Source organism: Triticum urartu, chromosome 1A, assembly GCF_056163025.1.
Source record: "Triticum urartu cultivar PI428250 chromosome 1A, HENAU_Tu73, whole genome shotgun sequence".
Classification (NCBI taxonomy): Eukaryota; Viridiplantae; Streptophyta; class Magnoliopsida; order Poales; family Poaceae; genus Triticum; species Triticum urartu.
This window is the reverse complement of record NC_141873.1, coordinates 115,092,282-115,100,555: the sequence shown is the minus strand read 5'-3', so window position 1 is coordinate 115,100,555 and position 8,274 is coordinate 115,092,282.

Below are 8,274 nucleotides of genomic sequence, written 5' to 3'. Positions count from 1 at the left end.
CTTGCACAAGTAAAGGCACGAGATAACCAAGAGTGGAGACGGTGGAGACGAGGATGTGTTGTCGAAGTTCCTTCCCTTTGAGAGGAAGTACGTCTCCGTTGGAGCGGTGTGGAGGCACAATTCTCCCCTAGAAGACACTAGGGCCACCGTATTCTCCTCACGCCCTCACACAATGCGAGATGCCGTGATTCCACTATTGGTGCCCTTGGAGGCGGCGACCGAGCCTTTACAAACTAGGTTGGGGCAATCTCCACAACTCAATTGGAGGCTCCCAACGACACCACGAAGCTTCACCACAATGGACTATGGCTTCGCGGTGACCTCAACCGTCTAGGATGCTCAAACACCCAAGAGTAACAAGATCCGCAAGGGATTAGTGGGGGGAATCAAATATCTCTTGGTGGAAGTGTAGATCGAGGCCTTCTCAACCACTCCCGAGCAAATCAATAAGTTTGGTCGGCTAGGGAGGGAGATCGGGCGAAAATGGACCTTAGAGCAATAATGGAGCTTGGGGGTGGAAGAGATAAGTCAACGGGGAAGAAGGGGACCCCTTATATAGTGTGGGAAAAGGATCCAACCGTTACCCACCAACCAGCCCGCGGCCAGCGGTACTACCGCAAGGGCGCGCGGTACTACTGCTTGCAACCAAGCGGTACTACCGCACGGCTGTGCGGTACTACCGTACCGACCCACGGTACTGCCGCAACCCCAGCAACAGAAAAGATAAATAGACGCGCAGGAGCTGGGGGCGGTACTACCACGCCCCCCATGCGGTACTACCGCAAGGCAAACACCCCAGCCAGGGGGAAGGGAACTTCCGCGCCTACTTCCGCAAAGAAACGGAAGTAGCAAAAACCCGACATAGTAGTACTGCCGAGGGGCGGTACTACTGCCTGACTGCATAGCGCGATACTACCGCTCGGCGAAAGCGGTACTACCGCGGTAGGTGCGGATGTGAAAAAATTACATCCGCCCCTACTACCGCAAAGGGGCGGCACTAGCCTGGTGGGCAGCGGTAGTGCGGCTCCAGGGGAGTGGTACTACCGTGGGCACCTGCGGTACTACCGCGCCACCGCGAGGTACTACCGCGGATGCCTACGGTACTACCGTTTTCCTGGGAGCAGTACTACCGCGACCAACCACAGCAGCCGGACAAGGGAGGCAAGAAAACGGAGGAAGCTCCAAGGAAAAAGGAGGGGACAAGAAGGAGACGTGTACGTGATGATTCCACCCAAACCTTTCCAACGCGGACCCCCTCTTAATAGTACGGCTTTCCTACGACTCAAATCCACCAAAAAGAAACATAGAAAAGACGCCGTCTTCATCAGTCTTCGAGGGGCACCCAATCGTCTTGTGTCTAGCAATGAAGTGTCTGGAATACTCAAGGCACACAATTAGTCTGCAAATGCATTGTCATCAATCACCAAAACACTTAGGGATAAATATGCCCTTACAATCTCCCCCTTTTTGGTGGATTGATGACAATACAGGATTTGCACAAGGAAAATAAAATTAAGTAAATGCAAACCCCTCCTCTCTAGAATATAGACGGGCTCCCTCTAGATGTGTGCCACCTAGATGAGTGCTTTGGACTGCACGGCACACAAATACTAGGATCCAAGCTCCCCCTATATTATAGAGACAAGGCATATCTATCACTAGACAAGATAGCACACACATAAGTTAACTACGATAGATAAAGTGCATATGTCTTACACCATATGAGGAAAGGTCTCGAAAGCACAAACCAAACAAGAGAAAACAAGCACAAACGAGGTCCAAAAGACAAAGCAAATAAACGCACCAAGCACGACACAACGCAAATCCCTACACTCTCTCCCCCTTTGGCATCGAGATGCCCAAAAGGCAGAGAGGACACCTACACACACAGGGTGGCTCAGGCAGAGAAGTCGTCCCACTGCTCCTCGTGCTCCTCGCCAGACTCAGCGGCGGGGATAGTCTCCTGAAGTCATCCTCTGAACTGGTCCACTTGTATCCCTGTTTTGACATCCAGGCAGCCTCAGGTGTGATGACATCCTCAGACCCGCCAGACACATCCTCTCCAAAGAGCCTCATAACCTTCTTGTCACGGCGGCGACTCTCCTTGTCTGCCACGTGAGCCCTGTACTGTCCCTTTGCCTGCATGCAGAAGAGAGTCTTCATCCTGTCCTTTACCTTCTTGGCCCATGACGGCTCAGAGGAAGGAGTGGTGGACCTAGCAGCACGGTCCTCAGCAACATTCTCAGCAGCAGCCGCCTCCTCACTAGCAGCCCTCCTAGCAGAAGAGGCCTCAACACGGGTAGTGGTGTTGGCCTAGTTGGGCTTGACGCGGAGGCTGATGGACTCATGGCGAATCCAGTCTGGAGCAAGGAACTCATCACCTGGGTACATCTTCTCCCAAGTGGTGGAGAGCAGCAGAAACATGTATGGTCCATAGATAGGTACCTTGCGAGTGAACACCACAAACCGAAGCTCACACCACATGATGTGTGAGACATCAAGTGGCCGAGTCTGAGAAGAACGTGCCTCTGCACATAGGAGCAACATGTCCACTAGATATGCATGGACCTTGTCCTTGTTGCCAATGCGTGGGAACAGAGTGTTGCGGAAGATGCGATGCATGATATCCAGAAAGGAGTTTAACACCCAAGTTGACTTGCCATTGGGGAGCACCTTCTCAACAAGGAAAGGCTGAAGCAGGTTCTTGTTGGCAGACTCAGAGTTGCATGGGGGCGAACACCAACAGGGGTGTGAAGCCCGTCATCAGGAATGTGCCGCAGATCCATGAACTCTTTCCATGTAGCAGACAACTGACGGCCATTGGTCATCCAGGTCATCCTCCGCTCCTCCCCGGGATGAAAGTACACCGAGGCAAAGAACTGACAGATGAGCTCAGGGTCATAGTCATGGTGAAAAGAGATCACCGGCTCAATAGCAAACTGCTCCACCAAGCCAGAGCCTCTCCAAAATAGTCACGAAACTTGTCCTTCCACATGTGATGCATGTCTATCCACTTGACCTCCACGAAGGTATTCTGCTTGCTCTTGATCACATCCAGATGGATGAGAACCTGTTGCTTGTTCCAGAACATCTCAGTGCCTCTGAGCACAGCCCGAGGAGTCACATAGGGATCGATCCTCCGGCGTTCGACATACCCAGAGACAGAAATCTCGTCCATGCCCTTAGCAGGTTCCTTTTGCTTGCTGGCAGTGGTCTTGACATTGCGCTTGGGGGCATTGGAGCCCTCTGGGGCTTCATCTTGGGGGTTGCGCAGACGCTTGGAGCCAGTGTCACGACTGGGATTGGAACGGCGAGAGCCACCACCTGAGACACAAAAACGCAAAACACCCACAACAGCCAAGAGGGATTAATGCAAAGACCACAACAAAGCAAGAGAAACAAGCAGAAAGCACACATGATAAATGCCTAGAGAGAGATTTGATCCCTACGGTAGTACTGCCAAGTGCTGCGAAGCTAAGATAGTAGTACCGCTCTTAGACGCAGTAGTACCGTGCAAGGTCACGGTAGTACCAGGTCTAGGAGCGGTAGTACGACCTTAGCACCTCGGCTAGCGCAGTAGTACCGCGTCTGTTGAGCGGTAGTACCGCACGAGCTAGCACGGTAGTACCGCACCTGACGGGCGGTAGTACTGCACATCATACACGGTAGTACCGCACCGCGTCAGATCTGAACAGGTTCAAATCTGAGAAAAGCCCGCAAAACCACGGCGGTACTACGGTTGGACAAAGCTACCACAAGCCAGCATATCAAGTATGATTCCTACGCATCACGACTCTCCTACATCCTACTCTTGCATAGATTTGGCCTAAAATCTCAAGAACAACAAGTTTCTCCCCAAAAACCTAGAAGCAAGAGAACAGCCAAGAAAAAGAGGGATTTGGGGAAAAAACCTTGGTCCATGGCAAGAGGAAGTGGTGGGGAACGATCCCACCGGCCGGAATCCGAGGAGAGTGGCCGGAGACGGAGATCCGGCGAGGGCCTCCAGCGCCGTTCTTGAGCGAGAGAGAGAGAGACGTGGGGAGAGAGACAAATGAATGGGTATGGGGAGTTGGAACTCCCCTGCCCGAGTCATAACCCCCACACTCCCTCGATGGCGCGGTAGTACCGTGCCCCAACGCGGTAGTACCGCCCGGTACGGTACTTCCGAAGTACCGCACCTGAGCGGTACTACCGTGCTGTGGCACGGTAGTACCGTGCCTCCCAAAGCGGTAGTACCGCGGCCAGCCGCGGTAGTACCATGAGCTCAAGAAGATGCACGTTTCGAGCACACGAAAAACTGGGTCTTTGCACAAACACTCCGAGCCAACACGACACCACAAGACCACGCAACACACAAAGCCAGAAAGGCACACAAAAAACGAAACAACCACGAGACACCACCTCTCCAAAGAGAGGGCGGTGGCCGTAGCCACCTATGTTTGAGTCAATTGGTATGGCACCACAAAGAATTATCCTTGGGTCCATGACCAAAACTCGTCTTTGAAGCACAAGTACCATCAAACATTGCTAATGTGAAAGACTTGATCGATTTATGCATAATGGGGGGAGGGAGAGTTCATTGAGAGAACATCACTCCCCCTATGTCTATGCCTACATCTAAACAGGACAACACGTTGAGTATGGTGGGGTGTGCAAGGGTTCAAGCAACATTGCTCGAATCAATGATATTTAGCTCATGCCTTAACTCGCGAAATCTTGCTTCATCCAAGGGCTTCGTGAAGATATCTGCAAGGTTATCATGAGTGTTGACATAGTTGAGCTCGATCTCTCCTCGCCTAATGTGATCCCGGATGAAGTGATACCGAATCTCAATATGCTTTGTCTTGAAGTGTTGCACCGGATTGAGAGAGATCTTGATGGCACTTTCATTGTCACACCAAAGAGGCACTTTGTCACAAATGACACCGTAATCCTTTAAAGTTTTCCCCATCCATAAGAGTTGTGCACAACAACTACCGACCGCCACATACTCCGCTTTGGTGGATGAGAGAGACACACAACTTTGCTTTTTGTAAGACCAACTTACCAAAGAACAACCAAGAAATTGGCACCCTCTGGAAGTGGACTTCCTATCCACTTTGTCTCCCGCCCAATCAGAATCCGAATACCCTACAAGCTTGAAGTTTGCTCCTCTTGGGTACCATAGGCCAAAGTTTGGGGTATGAGCCAAATATCGAAAGATTCGTTTGACCACCACATAGTGACTTTCCTTAGGCGCGGCTTGAAAACATGCACAAATTCCCACACTCAACATGATATCTGGTCTAGATGCACAAAGGTAAAGCAAGGAACCTATCATGGAGCGATATACCTTTTGATCCACCGCTTTACCATTGGGATCTATGTCGAGTTGGCACTTGGTGGGCATGGGAGTGGAAGCCGGCTTGACATCACTTAGCTTGAATCTTTTGAGCATGTCTTGAGTATATTTGGCTTGATTGATGAAGGTTCCTTCTCTTCTTTGCTTCACTTCGAACCCTAGAAAGAACTTCAACTCTCCCATGGAAGACATCTTGAACTTTGAGGTCATGAGAGCGGCAAATTCCTCATTGAAAGCTTTGTTAGGGGAACCAAAGATAATATCATCAACATATAATTGGCACACAAACAACTCCCCTTTGACCTTCTTAGTAAAAAGAGTGGGGTCGATTAGCCCAACTTTGAAACCACGGTCTTGTAACAACTCGGTAAGGTGGTCATACCACGCATGTGGGGCTTGTTTAAGGCCATAGAGTGCCTTATCGAGTTGATACACATGATCGGGAAAGTAGGGATCCTCGAACCCGGGGGGTTGCTTGACATAAACCAATTCATTAATGGGACCATTAAGAAAAGCACTCTTCACATCCATTTGTTATAAATTAAAGTTATGATGAGAAGCATAGGAAATCAACATGCGAATAGATTCAAGACGAGCAATGGGAGCAAAGGTTTCACCGTAGTCGATACCCTCGACTTGGGAGTAGCCTTGTGCTACCAAACGAGCCTTGTTGCGAATGATAATCCCATGGGCATCTTGCTTGTTCTTAAATATCCACTTGGTTCCGATGACATTGTGGTTCCCCGTCGGTCTTGGCACCAATCTCCACACTTTGTTGCGCTCGAAGTTGTTGAGTTCTTCATGCATGGCATTGAGCCAATCTGGATCTTCTAGCGCCTCATAGACCTTGTGGGGTTCCACACAAGAGACAAACGCGTGATGCTCACAATAATTTGCTAATTGTCTACGAGTGCTTACCCCCTTTCGTAAGCTTCCAAGCACATTCGTCATGAGATGATCCTTGGTGGAGAGCTTGGAAGCAACCTTGGTGACACGACGCTCTAATTCCTCCTCGGGGGTGAGACGAGGAGTGGTCACTTGATCATCTTGAGCGTTTTCTTGAGCTTGTTCTTGTTCTTGAACTCGCTCGGAGGAGAGAACTTGACCTTGGGCATCACTTGATGTGTCAACACCGTCTTGAGCGTGATCTTGCCCTTGGTCATGTTCTTGAGGATAAGGGCCTTCATGTTGTTCTTCGGAAGTGTGTGGGCCTTGGGTTGGTGATGGCTCCGCTTGAGTGGAGCTTTGTCCTTCTCCTTCGGCCACAAGGGGTTCCTCAATGGGTAGGATAAATCCAACACACATTCTTCTTATGGCTTGGGGAGGAATTTCATCACCTACATCACAAGTGCCACTTTGCTCCACTTGGGAGCCGTTATTCTCATCAAACTCCACGTTACACGTCTCCTCAATAAGTCTCGTGGATTTATTGAGGACACGGTAAGCATGAGAGTTTGTAGCATAACCAACAAATATGCCCTCATAAGCTCTAGCCTCAAATTTAGACAACCAAACACCTTTCTTGAGAATGAAACACTTACACCCGAACACCCGGAAGTACTTGAGGTTGGGCTTGTTACCGGTGAGTATCTCATATGGAGTCTTGTTCAAGCCCTTGCGGAGGTAGAGCCGATTGGATGCATGACACGCGGTGTTGATGGCTTCGGCCCAATAGTTGTACAGAGACTTGAACTCCGCCATCATGGTCCTTGCCGCATCCATCAACGTCTGGTTCTTCCTCTCCGCAACACCGTTTTGTTGAGGGGTGTAAGGTGCGTAATGTTGATGCTTGATCCCCTCATCACTAAGAAACTCATCCAAGGTGTAGTTCTTGAACTCGGTGCCGTTGTCACTTCTTATTGTCAAGATCTTTGCATTGTATTGACGTTGTGCTTCATTTGCAAAGTCAATGACGGTTTGTTGGGTCTCGCTCTTCCTCTTGAAGAAATACACCCACGTGTACTAGTCATCCACAATCACCAAGCAATACTTCCTACCTCCAAGACTATCGAAGGATGGAGGCCCAAAGAGATCCATGTGAAGGAGCTCCAAAGGCCTCTTTGAATAAATGATAGTCGTGGGAGGGTGAGCCTTCTCATGTAGCTTTCCTTCGATACACGCACTGCAAGCACGATCTTTAGCAAAACTAACATTCGTTAGTCCACGGACATGGTCCCCCTTGAGGAGACTTTGCAAAGATCTCATATTTACGTGGGCTAAACGGCGATGCCAAAGCCATCCCACATCAACTTTAGCCATAAGGCACGTCGTGGTCTTAGTGGGTCGCTCCGAAAAGTTAATCACATATAGACCGTACACGACATGCCCAACAAAGGCTACTTTAAGAGTCTTGCTCCACAAGAGGGCCACGGTATCGATATCAAAGAAAGTGGCAAAGCCCATGATTGCAAGTTGACGAACGGAAAGTAAATTGTATGCAAGGGACTCAACAAGCATGACCTTCTCGATCGTGAGATCATGAGAGATGACCACCTTGCCAAGTCCCAATACCTTAGAAGATGAGGCGTCACCCCACTCGACATTGGTGGGCATAGATGGAACCTTGTGCACGTCCACCACCAAGTCCTTGCTTCCGGTCATATGATTTGTAGCTCCGCTATCGAGCAACCATGATCCCCCACCGGAAGCAAACACCTACAAGAGATCAATGCTTGGTTTTAGGTACCCATTTTGTAATGGGTCCTTTGATGTTAGTAACAAGGGTCTTTGGAACCCAAATAGACCATTCAATGTATTCATGAAGAGAACCAACAAATTTGGCATAAACATGCCCATCACTAGCACGGCATAACACATAAGAAGTATTAAAATCGCCGGCTTTGATGGGAGGGGTGGCATTGCCCTTCTTGACATTGCCGCCCTTTGCAATGTTCTTCTTCTTCTCCTCGGAGGCACTCTCTCCCTCCTTTACA